A 13410-nucleotide genomic window follows, 5' to 3' on the forward strand; every position below is an offset into this window, starting at 1 on the left:
AAGCATACACGTAGGTTATTCGAATCAGGGATAGGAAACGAGGCATGGTTCCTACAAAATGTCCTAACCTACCTGAACTCACAGAACCATCACAGCAAACTTGTAAGAAGGGGTTCGAGCACCATTTATTTATGTCTGTGCAGGTATATGCACGTAAATTTGCATCTATTACTTGAACTCAAATGTATTTCACTAGATATAAAAAATGAAAAGAATACAGCAAATTGGAGGACTTCTATTACCAGACATCAAGACTTACTCATAACCTAAAAGTAATCGGAATAGTGGCTTGTCTGGTAGCTCAGCTGGTAAAGAATCCACTTGCAATGCAGGAGACTCTGGTTCAAAATAATATACCACTAACACAAAGACAGATAAATAGAGCAAAGAAGACACGAATCATACAGTATAGGACTTTATTTAAGCTCCCCAAACAGAAAGCATAAGGTCATTATAATTCCTACCACATATAATATAAAACAACATGGAGGACCTAATTTCTAACATATCAGTCACATCAACAATTGTAAATGGGCTAAAACCATCTGTTAAGATAAAACTGCATTGAGTTTTGAAAGATTAAAAGAGTTACAAAGATGGATGGTGGTGATAATTTCACAACATTATGAACGTCTTTAATACCACTGAACCATATACTTGAAAATCATTAAGATTGTAAATATTACATTATATGTATTTTACCACAATAAAAATTTATTTATAAAAATAAACCAAACTCTATATTGCTTATAAGAAACAATATGATAGAGAACATATGCTGGAAGACACAAAAGAAGACTTTGGCAAACAGGACATCTGCTTTGTTCTTAGATAGGAAACATCAGGGCATAAAAATGTCAATTCTCCCAAAGTTGGCCTATACTTCTGAAAAACTACCCAATAAAATTGGTTATAGAAATTATTTGAAACTAGACACCTAGTTCTAAATTTTATATGGGAAAAAATTAGTCAAAAGTATTCTAAAAAAAGAAAAGAAATTTAAGTGTGTAGTAATGCATATTATGAAGCTACAATAATTTAGGCAGTGTGGTAAGTGAATTAGTAAATAGTGGATCCGAATGGAAAGCCAGATACAGATCCAAAGAAATTGAGAAATTTCACAAGTTGTTGAAGGGACACTTCAAGTTAGTCAGAAAAAAGTATTATTCAACAAATAATGCTCAGACCTGAAGAAGGAAATGGCAACCCACTCCAGTGTTCTTGCCTGGAGAAGCTTGTGTACAGAGGGGCCTGGTAGGCTCCGATCCATGGGGTCACAAAGAGTTGGGTACAACTGAGAAACAGACATTCAATGTTCAGACAAATGGGAAGCCAGCTGGTGAAAAGTAAAACTGAATCTATGGACTGTACCATACACCAAAATGAATTCCAAAGATCTGAATAAGAAAGTAACCCACACAAGTACTAGAGAAAGAGATATCTCCAAGTTTGTCACAAGCACGGCCATTAAGTGTAGGTTTATAAATTTAACTCTTTAAAAACATTCACGTGCATATAGAATACAAATTTATGTGCCAAGCACAGGGCAGTGTGAGTGCGTGCTCAGTCATGTCTGAGTCTTTGAGACCCCATAGGCATGCTACTCATGGAATTTTCCAGGCAAGAATACTGGAGCGAGTTGCCATTTCCTACTCCAGGGGATCTTCCCAATCCATTCCCAATCCAGTCTCTTGTGTCTCCTGCACTGGCAGACGGATACTTTACCACTGGCACCACCTGGGAAGCCAAGTCAAGAGACACCACTGTAAAGCCAAAATATAAACAGCAAAGTGGAAGGAGTATCCATTTCCACAAAGTTTAACATAATAATAGCAAGTATGAGTTGAAAGGAGGCCAACAATGGAAAAATATGCAAAGTTTTGTTTTTCAGATATATGTTACACTCTCCTGATGCAAGATGATTTGCTCTCCTTTCCCAGTCTTCTATCCTTCTAACCCCCCTAATATGATCATTCTAGCACTTTATTGAAACTTCACTAATTTTCCAGATGTTCCTTCTGGATCTTCTCTGTTTATTCATTTAGCCATTCTGAGATACCAAGTACTCAATACAAATGTTACCATTGCTGGCTTTCCCTTATAACCTATGTCTTAAGCTGTTTGGGTTGCTGTAGGAAAATGCCACAGACTGGATGGCTTTTAAAGAACAGACATTAATTGCTGGCATTTCTGGAGGCTTGGAAGTCCAAGATCAAGGTACCACCACCATGGCTAACCTTCTAGTGAGGGCCCTCTGCTGGGTCTGTATCTGGCCCTGGCCCTGTGTCCTCCATGGTAGAACATATGAGTAAGCTCTCTCAGGCCTCTTCTATAAGGGCACTAATCCCATTCATGAGGGCTCCACCCTCAGGACCCTCCACCCTAAGCACCTCTCAAAGGTACCACCTTCTCCCCAGCACATCAGGCATTAGTGTTTCAACATATGGATTTGAGGGGAGCACAAACATTCATACCATAGCATCCTTTAAAGACAAGTCTAGAGTTGAGCAGTAAATTCAAGTTGACTCTCTTCTACCTTCCCAGGCTACTCAGGAACACAAATCTATTTAACTCCTCAATCTGGCTTCTTCTCATTTCCAATCAATAGGTCTGTCAAATACCTGCCACATCTCCTGCTATTACTTCTTGGTAGAAACCACTAATTGATCACATCACTCTTTCCTGTTGAACCCATAAAACTTCACTCTTTTCAAGACAGACTTCACACTTCAAAGAGATGGTGACATTCACAGTCCCTACCCGGAATGGATCTAGGCCAGCTTCCACCTGGGTGGCGTTTACCGCGGAGTTAAGGGCCTTCATGCAGTCCTCCCCCAGATGTTTCTGTTGAACTCATGGTGCCGGCATTCCAGCTAGTGCCCTTCTAAGTTCATTGATCTTCCTGTGTTGATGGAAAACAGAAAGTAATATATTTTTATTTTATTTTTGTTCTGTTTCTAACCCAGAGGACTCCCTAAATCCTTCTGCCTACAGGATCCCCATTAGGTTTCCATGTCTATAAGTATCTGTCCTCAACCAAAGTCAGCCAGGATTTATATTTGAAATTTCCTAAAATGTAGAGAAGAGGAAGAGGAAGGAAAGGGATGTTATTGTTATTGAATGCCTATCTGCTGAGAAGAGCAAAAGGACCATTTTGGGTTTTGCCAAAATTAGCATTGCTAGATAAATGAGAGCCTTATATCTTCCCAGTTGCCAGGAGGACATGCCAGCTAATTTTAGCCCACTGTGTAAATATAACCAACATTGGTATGCACTGGCCTTTAACATCTGATGCGGCTCGATGACATCCATAGCAGCCAAAGTGCCTGTCCTGCCCCACAACTGACCAGGCTTTCTGGGCCCTTAGGCCCTTGCTGCTTCTAGACGTTGATTTTCCACTTGGAAATGACCTTGAAGAACCCTTGGCCTGACCCCATGCACTAAGCATGGCCTCCTACAGCAAAGGCAATTTTAATAAAGCAACATCCTTAATGAGTTTTTATTTAAGTGAGTTAAGGTGGGTAAAGCATTTAGAAGAATTCCTGGAAGATGATAAATGCTTAATAAATGTTAATTATTATTTTATCATTATTATGGGTTGAAATCACAGCTCCTCACTTCCTTGCTGGATGACTTAGGCAAGATGATATAAGCCTTGATTTGCTCATCTATAAAATAGGCGTAAGGAAAACCCTATCTGATAGGATTGCTGTTAGGATGGAATGAGTTGAAACATACAGAAGTCCTGGCTTTTGCCTGGGACCCATGTGTGCCCAGGATATGGCAGCTGCTCTGGGTATGTCTTCAGACACTCGAGAGTCTGAGTTTTCAGTCGGCAGTCATACTGACAAACCACTCAACTTAGATTTTTCCAGAAATGGTTTCAGAGTGACTAAAGAAAGTCAGAGGAGACGTATATGTGTTTACCGTCACTATTTTTTCTTGACGGCTACTTAGATTTAAGATCACGCTAAAGATAAAATGGTTCTAAAATATGTTGTTATTGTTCAGTTACTGGTCGTATCTGACTCTTTGCAACCTCATGGACTGCAGCACACCAGACTTCCCTGTCCTTCACTATCTCCCAGAGTTTGCTGAGACTTATGTCCTTAGAGTCAGTGATGACATTCCACCATCTCATCCTCTGTCACCCCCTTTTCCTCCTGCCCTCCTACCCTCCATCTTTCCTGGCATCAGAGTCTTTTCCAATGAGCTGGCTCTCAGCATGTAAAATATGTAAAAATAATCATAACACAAGGTTCAAGAAAGAAAAGAAAGGTTTGTGAATTGTCTTTTTTCCCTGTTTTATCTTCTTGTTTCTGGGTGGGTTTTGTTTTGTTTGTTTTTATCTCAAAGTTAGTTACGAGAATAGAGTAATGGCTAGAGTTGTCTAGCTATAGCGCCCCTCTACTCCAAAGGTCCTTGAAAGCCATAGGTAATAGCTGAGATACGTAAAAACAGCATATGACTTCTCTACAGATTCCGTGTATCTGAAGAAAGTCCAGAAGGGACTAATATAAACTGATGGACAGTCCCCCAAGTTTTCTTCATTGGCTTAAGTGTGTATAATGTTATCTCTTTTTAGCAACCAGTTAATTGTCTTGGCTATGTTTTTGCTTAGGCTAATATTAGCTATTAGTATTCCCTGAGCCAGCCAGACACTTGGTACAAGAAAGTGATATGAAGAGGGAGTTGGTACGGAGTTTTAAAACTGGCAACAGCACAACTGCTGGGCAAACAATTCAGTATTTAAATGTGGAATATTGCTAGATCATTTTCTTTTCATAGAGAAGCATTTCTTTTCGGTAAACTATTTCTACTATTACAAAAATGTACTCCCAGGAGTTTCCCCTCATCTGTAGTTTCTTTTAAAGGTGAAGACACCATGGTAAAGACAGGCTTGCTTAGGTGGTCTTGGGCAAACACCTCTCTCTTCCCTCTCAGGGACTCTCAGGGGAACCACAGTCCAACTGTGTTCCTGGGTGATTACAGGCCATGACAAGTAGGGAGACATTTCTCCTCTCTCCTTGAACCCCAGTATGAGGTGACTTCTCTTTATGGCTCTAGCGAAAAGGGGACAAGGCCCAGAAATCAGACAGACAGAGTTTGAAACTCCACTCTATAATCCACAAATTTTGTGACCTAAGGCAAGTTACTTAATCTCTGAGAACCTCTAAATAAGAACAGTGGTTCCTGCTTTGCACACTTACTTTCAGCTCCGTAAATATCAGTGCTTCATATGCGTATTGCTGTTTAAGCCTCCCAACACCTCTGTGAGGTGGGTACTAGTATTAGTCATGGTTCACAGACAAGCAAACCAAAGCTGGGAAGTAGTTCAAGAGTCATGTGTTGCTGCTGTGAGTTTTCTAGCATGCCATTAGTGAATGCGCATGAGATGTGATGATTCGTCCTTCTGGATGGAAATTTGGTTCAAATACTCCAAACAGAAGCAAAATGTTTGCCCCTAGGGAGAAGATGAATGCAACCACCCTGTATCTGGCCTCCTTTCTGCCCCTCCGTCTGCCTCCTCTTTCCCTGCTTTATGTTAATGACAGTTTTTCTGAACTTCAGGCTGTTTAGTTGACTAGAGTAGCTAGTCCTTTTACAGTAGCAAGATTTTCATGACCTTTCTTCTGTTAAAAGACCTGGTTGCTCAATCCTCATCCCCATTCCACCTCCCCACCACACATACTTGTAAACAGGCATACACACCCACACACACACACACACACACGTGCCTGCGCACGCCTTACCTGCACTGTTGGATCACTCTACGCTCACACCTTCCATGCCCAGAGAGGTGGGCGTGAGACGTTCTTGCAGCGATGCTAAATTGAGTCTTCTGAAGGCCCAGAGCCTAGTTGCTTGGAAGAGGCCTGTCTGCAGTAGGGGATTCAAAGGCCAACACAAAAAGAAGCAGAGACCAGCAGAAATAAAAGATGTATGGAAGCCAACTCAGCCTCCTTGGGAAAAGGTCACTGAGTCCCTGAGTCAGAGGTCACTGGGCCTGGCCCTTCTAAGGCCCAGTTGTCTGACTCTTTCTTCAATTTTGTGAGCTTCTCAGAGTCTCTCCCTCCCAGCTACTTGAGCCAGTTTGAGAAAGCAAATAGGAGTTGGGTATTTGCAGCTAAAGGAGTTCTATTTTAGTATGCTTAAGTCTTCTATCAGAAAGTTGAGGAGAAAGAAAATTCTAAATGTAAATATACTTTTCACATTTCTGAGGATGACTCTACACTCAACATATTTGAACTGACTGCCAACTCCATGCCAGACACTGTGCTGAGGCTGGCAATCCAAGGATGACTAAGCCAAGATCCCTGCCTAAAAGGAGCTTACAGTCTAGAAGAGGAAGATGGACACTGAGTTAAAATGCAATCAAATGTCACCTGTGTTTTAATAAAGGTCGTGGGAAGCTATAGGTGTGGATAGAAAAAAAGGAATCAATTCTTCCTGCAAGTTTCAGGAAAGGCTTCAGAGAGATAATAATCCTTTGCTGACATTTGAAAGCCAAGTGTGGTCTGTATGTGTGCGTGCTAAGTCACTTCAGTTATGTCCAAATCCGTGTGACCCTATGGAATACAGCCCGCCAGGCTCTTCTGTCCATGGGATTCTCCAAGCAAAAATACTGGCCTGGGTTGCTGTGTCCTCCTGCACGGGAGCTTCCCAACCCAGGTATTGAACCCATGTCTCTTAAGCCTACCTGCATTGATGGGCAGGTTCTTTACCGCTAGTGCTACCTGGAAAGCCCAAGTGTGGTCTAGGCCTTTGCTATTCAAAGTGTGGTCCACGGACGGTAGCATCAGTGTCTAGAAATACGGAATCCATAGCCCCTTTTGAGGCCTAATGAATCAGAATTTGAATTTTAACAAGAGCCCAAGGTGATGCCATGGGAACCTTTGGGGAGTACTGATCTAGGCAACAAGAGGAGCAGAGGAAGAAGAATTTCAGGCAAAGGGAACAGTTTGAACAAAGATTGGCAGATATGATGGCATGTGATGTTTGTGAGACTATAAGCCATAGCAGAGGGTGTAAGGTAGGACGTGGCAGGAATGAAGCCAGGTCCAACCCCCAGAAGGCCTTGTGATCCGTGCAGAGATCCATCCACCCATGGGATTTATCCTATGGACACTGAGAGTCAATAAAGGATGTAAAGTAAGAGTGTGATGACATCAGATTGCGTGCTTGAAAGCAGAGTAAGAAATCTTTCTGACAAGCCGAGCAATAGATGAAGTTTGGACATGATCCTAATAGGAGGGGAGTCACAGACAGGTTTAAAGATAGAGGAATGTGACTTGAACTAAAGAGCCCCTTGATGAAGGTAAAAGAAGAGAGTGAAAAAACTGGCTTAAAACTCAACATTCAAAAAACTAAGATCATGGCATCTGGTCCCATAACTTCATGGCAAATCGAAGGGTAAAAAGTGGAAACAGATTTCATTTTCTTGGACTCCAAAATCACTGTGAATGGTGACTGCAGCCATGAAATTAAAAGACATTTGCTCCTTGAAAGGACAGTTATGACAAACCTAGATAGCATATTAAAAAGCAGAGACATCACTTTGCTGACCAAGGTCCATACAGTCAGAGCTATGGTTTTTCCAATAGTCATGTATGGATGTGAGAGCTGGACCATAAAGAAGGCTGAGTGCCAAAGAATTGATGCTTTTGAACTGTGGTGTTGGAAAAGACTCTTGAGAGTCCCTTGGACTGCAAGAAGATCAAAGTAGTCCATCCTAAAGGAGATCAGCCCTGAATATTCACTGGAAGGACTGACACTGAAACTGAAGCTCCGATACTTTGGCCACCCAATGCAAAGAGCCAATTCGCCGGAAAAGACTGATGCTGTGAAAGATTGAGGACAGAAAGAGAAGAGGGTGACAGAGGATGAGATGGCTGGATGGCATCATTGACTCAATGGAGATGAGTTTGAGCAAACTCTGGGAGATAGTGAAGGACGGAGAAGCCTGGCGTGCTATAGTCCATGGGGTCACAAAGAGTCGGACACGACTGAGTGACTGAACAGCAACAACGTGATGTGATTTATTTTCAGTTCTTGAAGCTCAGTGCCTGGCAACGTGTGGAAGACGGATTGGAGAGAGGCTCATTCCCAAGGCAGAGAGACAAATTCTTATCCTGATCAGTAGTGATGACAAAAAGCCACAGAGTGGGTGGAGAGGAAGAGCTGGCTTTCAGAGAGGAAGTGAGGCGAAATCTGCAGAGCTTCCGCCATGGTGGGAAACTGCACACTCCAGTGGGGTGGGGCAAGGACTTTTGGCCTCTGGAAGAGATAGGGTGGAAGAGTTAATCCTGGAAGGAAAGATCCTAAGTTCTGTTCAGGGTCTGTTGAGGTTGAGTCTCTGTGGGACACAGACGTGGAGATAAACAGCACGTTAGCACCAAACACCAACATTAATGTGCAAGGCCTCTCTTGAAATTCCTCGATTAGAACTTTACTTACTTAGAAAGCATGTGATTCCATAATTAGCTCTGATGTAGAATTCGGTGACCGTGAACTCACACTCCACACTGGAAGCCAACCTTCTACATGTTCCTTCTGCCCCCTGCATGCATGGCATGGAGGGCAGCTGAATGGAGAGCGTGATTCTGGGGACAAGACAGAGGACTGCCTTCTGTCCTGGGTCCCTGAGGCCTTAAGTATAATTCAATTTAACAAATAAGAGTTGAGCAGCTGGCGTGGTTCAAGTCCTGTGTTGGGCACTATGCGTGCGTGTGTGCTGAGGTGCTTCAGTCGTGTCTGACTCTTTGTGATGCTATGGTCTGTAGCCTGCCAGGCTCATCTGTCCATGGGATTCTCCAGGCAAGAACCCTGGAGTGCGTTTCCATACCCTCCTCCAGGGGATCTTTCCGACCCAGGAATCGAAGCCGAGTCTCACGTCTCCTGCATTGACAGGCGGGTTCTTTGACTAGCGCCGCCTTGGAAGCCATGTCAGGCACTGGGAGTATGATAAGCTAGAGGAACAGTGTTCTCACCCTCTCAGGTCTTCCATCTAGCTAGGAAGACAGCAGGTAAATGGAAAAGAAATGTAGTGGATGCAAAGGTCTTCTGGTTAGCTGTCAGCCTCCAGCAGTTAGCACCTTCAGGTCTACCTCAGCTTGCAAGCCAAGGTCAGACTTTACCCACAGCAGCTCTCAGATGATGGCTGAGCACAGCAGTGGTAGCTGAGTGCATGTACTTCTTAGGGTGATTCCGAGCTATTGTTGCCAGATTTAGCAAAAGAAAACATAGAACATTCAGTTAAATTTGACTTGCAGATAAACAATGAATCTTTTTAGTATGTGTATGTCCCAAATATTGCATGGGACAAGTATATATTTAACAAATTATTTATCTACAAGGCAAATTTAACTGAGCACCCTCTGTTTTATCTGGCAGCCTTACTCCCCAGGCTATGACTGAGCAAGGCAGTGGTACATTCAATCTCAGACAATATTAATACACAACCTTTGCTCCAGAGCTCTTACTGGGTTGGCCAAGACTTTGTCATGTCTTTATCCAAGAATCTCATGACAGACGAACCTAGAGGGCTACGATCCATTACATCGCAAAGAGTCGGACACAACTGAGCTTGACTAACACTTTCATTTTCACTTTCGTGGCTCTTTACACAGTCCTGATTTGTCCTATTTTCCTTTCACAGGTATTACTCTCCAATAAATTTTCTAACTCCATTTCAGCATCTGCTTCTCAGAGAATGCAAGTTCAATAGTTGGTATCAAGAGTGACCTGAGAAAGCAAGTAATGAGACAAAGGTCTGGGGACTAGGTCACTCACCACCCACCACCCACCATCACTTCATATGAAGACCTGCATCCCTGGTGGTAAGTGGTGTGCAGACAGCCCCTGGCATTAGATGGCAGTACAGTTGTCTAAAGTTTCAACACTGGTGAGATGGGAAGGCATGTAGGTGGGGGGAGATGCACTGTTTCAAGAATTTGATATGAACATTGGGATTTGTTAAGTGTATAAATATAACCAGAAATTGGACGATTATCATTAAATTTCCTGAGGCCCTACAGGAAGATCATGAACATCTGAGAACAATTAACAACTAAAACCAAGTGTGAAAGGACTCTGCAAAGAAGCCCTTGCCCTGTGGGTGAAGAGAAAAGCTGAAGATGGAGCACAAGGGTTAAGAGTGTTACTGAACATCAGAGAACATTGACTGTTCAACCACAGGGGGGCTGTTATGGCAAAGGCAGAGCCTGGCTGGCCAAGCCTGGGCCCATGACACATCATGCGCGCTCAGTCGTGTCTGACTCTTTGTGACCCTGTAGACTGTAGCCTGCCAGGCTCCTCTGTCCATGGGATTTTCCAGGCAAGAGTCCTGGAGTGGGTTACCATTTCCTTCTTCAATGACACACGGAACTGAGCATTTGGGTGGATGCTCCCCAGTCTCGTCTGAGCCTTCTGAGCCTGCCTGGTGGCTCACCCCTCTCAGATAAGAACTAGCGTGTTCCTGTGACCATAGAGAGGACTTGCCATGAAAAGGCAGCACATTCCCTCTTCCTCTCCTCAACATCAGGAGGAGAGGAAGAGGGATAATCATAGGATAGGATAGGAAGAGTCCTATCATCAGGATGAAGTCACAGCATAACCTAGCCAGAGATATACTGGGTCTGAAAAGGGAAGAAAGTGGTCACAGCCCCAAAGAACTACAAGATGGGATTAAGTGGTTAATCAAGGGGACTGAAACGGATGTCTAGATAAAGGAGAGTGTTTTTAGTCACTCTTAAGATACGACACAAACTTGCTGCTAGGGTGGCTCCTGGAAGCCTGGAGAAAGTGTGGCCCTTGCTGAATGGCGGACATGCAGACACAGGGGAAGAATGAAAGGCGGAAGGAATGGGCTTGAAGGGATGGCTGTATTAGTGAGGCCAGAAGACACGTCAGAGGAACACTATCTATCAAGGTCTTTGAGAATGTGCTAGAGAGAAGGGCATGCCAGCATCACTAAGGAGGTCAGTGATGGCCCTTCTCTGGGGCCAGGGCTGACAACAGAAGAATCTACCATAAAACTGGGCTCACTGATGGCAATAGGGATGTCTCTTCCCTCTTCTGGGCTGAATAGTGGCTATATGTATGTATGTATGTATATGTTTGTGTGTGGGGGGTGTGTATGTGTGTGGTGTGTGCGTGTGTGTGTACACTTCCTAATTCCTGGAATCTGTGAATATTACTTTATTTGTAAAAAGGAGTCTTTGCCCATATGAGTAAGTCAAGGGTTTTAGATGAGGAGATTGTCACGGGTTACCAGGATGGGCCCTAAATGTAATCACATGCATCCTGATAAGAGGCAACAGAAGAGAGAGACGCAGAGAAGGCAGTGTGAACACAGAGGCAGAGGCCGGACTTAGGCAGCCACAAGCCAAGGATGTCAAGAGCCCCCAGAAGCTGGAAGAGTAACAGAGTGAATTAGCCCAGCTGACTCCTTGAGTTTGGACTTCTGGCCTCAAGAACTGTGAGAGAAAACATTCCTGTCGTGTCAGGCCGCCACATCTGCAGTAATTTGTCCTGACAGCCGCAGGGGACTAATATGCGCCCCTTTTCTTTTCACAAGAGACACTCCCCATCTTCTCTGCTCCTAACTCGAATTCTGAGTCTACTCCCTGGAGACCTCAAACTGCAACATCAGGATAGAATACAACTCAGTTGTGCCGGTTCAATCCCTGGGTCGGGAAGATCCCCTGGAGGAGGGCATGGCAACCCACTCCAGTATTCTTGCCTGGGAATCCCGTGGATACAGGAGCCTGGCGGGCTACAGTCCACGGGGTCATAAAGGGTCAGACATGACTGAAGAGAGGGAGCGTGCACACGCTTGTGACTGGGCAGAGCTCATGGGAAGGGTACGTGGGCCAGTCTTGGAAGAGTGGGAGGGTAGGGGAGCGGGGAGGGCTTTCCAGAGGCAGTGACATCTCAAGTGGCTGAAGGGAGAGTAGAATCAGCCAAATAAAGACATGCCAGAGAGACTGACACATACTCAGGGAAGCAAAAAATATCCAGTATGGGGAGGAGTTGTGGGAGATAAGGGCAGTGAGGCAAGCAGAGGCCAGATCACACTGGGCTTTGTAAGTGATCCTGGGTCTTTGTACTTAATCCTGAAAGGATTTTAAACAGAGGGTGTCATGATCGGCATTTCGCTAATAAAGATTAATTCCTTTGGCTTAATTCCTTTCAGAATACAGCTATCCCTGGGAAAGATACTACAGTAAAACCTCCTCGTGAATCAATGTCTTTATGTAACCAGCTGTATCCAGTCTTAGCCTAAGACTGTTTCCACCAGGGAGATGGTGACATTATGATGGCCTCAGGCAGCCCTTACTTCAAAATTCGATCAGAACAATTCACAGCTTTTTCTCCATCTTAATATGAAGTGTTATGCAAAGCAGTTTCAAGAACCCCTCCCCCGCTTCCTTCCAGTCAGGTGAAGTGAATTGAAGTGAAAGTCACTCAGTTGTGTCCAGCTCTTTGTGACCGTATGGACTATATAGTCCAAGGAATTCTCCAGGCCAGAATACTGGAGTAGGTAGCTTTCTCTTCTCCAGGGAATCTTCCCAACCCAGGAATTGAACTAGGTCTCCTGCATTGCAGGCAGATTCTTTACCAGCTGAGCCACAGGGAAGCCCAAGAATACTGGAGTGGGTAGCCTATCCCTTCTCCAGAGGATCTTCCTGACCCAGGAATCAAACCGGGGTCTCCTGCATTGCAGGTGAATTCTTTACCAACTGAGCTGTCAGGGAGTGAGTAACACTAAATCCCTTCTAAATAGACATTCTGGAGCTGTGGCCTTCCTGACAAGAAGGGTTTTCAACCCAAGGAGGAGTAAAGGGATGCAGAAAAGGACACCACCGTTTGCTACCCTGGAATCCTCCCCAGAGGACTGCCAGGGGTCATTATCTGACTTCAAGATCTGACCAGTCTCAGGGAGGAAAAGACATCAGCACCCACTGCAGGAAGGCCTGGCCTCCACAGGAAATTGTTATCTTACCTCCCTTGGGGAACAAAAAACAAGCTTTGACATCAAAAACAAGTGGCCTGAGAGCCACATCAGGTGTGCTTTCTCTGGTACTTCAGTGCCTTCGTTGTTGTTTGCAATGAAATCGACATTCAAATATTAGCAGAGTTCATGGAATGGTCCAGACTTCTGGGTTCTCTCGTCAAATCAGGAGCCCTGGTTTCAATTCACCCTCATTGCCGCAATGAATAGAGTGTAGCAGACACCCCCCTTCACAAGGGACAAGCCAGCCTCTATCTACTTTATCCTTGCCTTCCTGGTTGTTTCCTCATCACAGAGCCAAGTGTTTTGTCTTTCTAATGCACGTCAAAGGAATATTTAATTTTAGTCCTGTGCCCACCCAATGCGGGAAAATCAACAGCACAGTGAGAAAGTCT

General features: G+C 44.1%; 1 long non-coding RNA gene across 1 annotated transcript; it reads right to left on the minus strand.

Moving 5' to 3' along the window:
* Positions 1-404: 404 nt before the first annotated feature.
* On the minus strand, positions 405-6079 carry LOC138427588 (uncharacterized). Its single transcript, XR_011252074.1, has 3 exons — positions 5754-6079; positions 2761-2902; positions 405-1737 (listed from the first exon to the last, which is right to left on the minus strand). It is a non-coding gene; the product is annotated as an uncharacterized lncRNA (long non-coding RNA).
* Positions 6080-13410: the final 7331 nt, after the last annotated feature.

The sequence above is a fragment of the Ovis canadensis genome, chromosome 22, assembly GCF_042477335.2.
Source record: "Ovis canadensis isolate MfBH-ARS-UI-01 breed Bighorn chromosome 22, ARS-UI_OviCan_v2, whole genome shotgun sequence".
In the NCBI taxonomy this organism is placed as follows: Eukaryota; Metazoa; Chordata; class Mammalia; order Artiodactyla; family Bovidae; genus Ovis; species Ovis canadensis.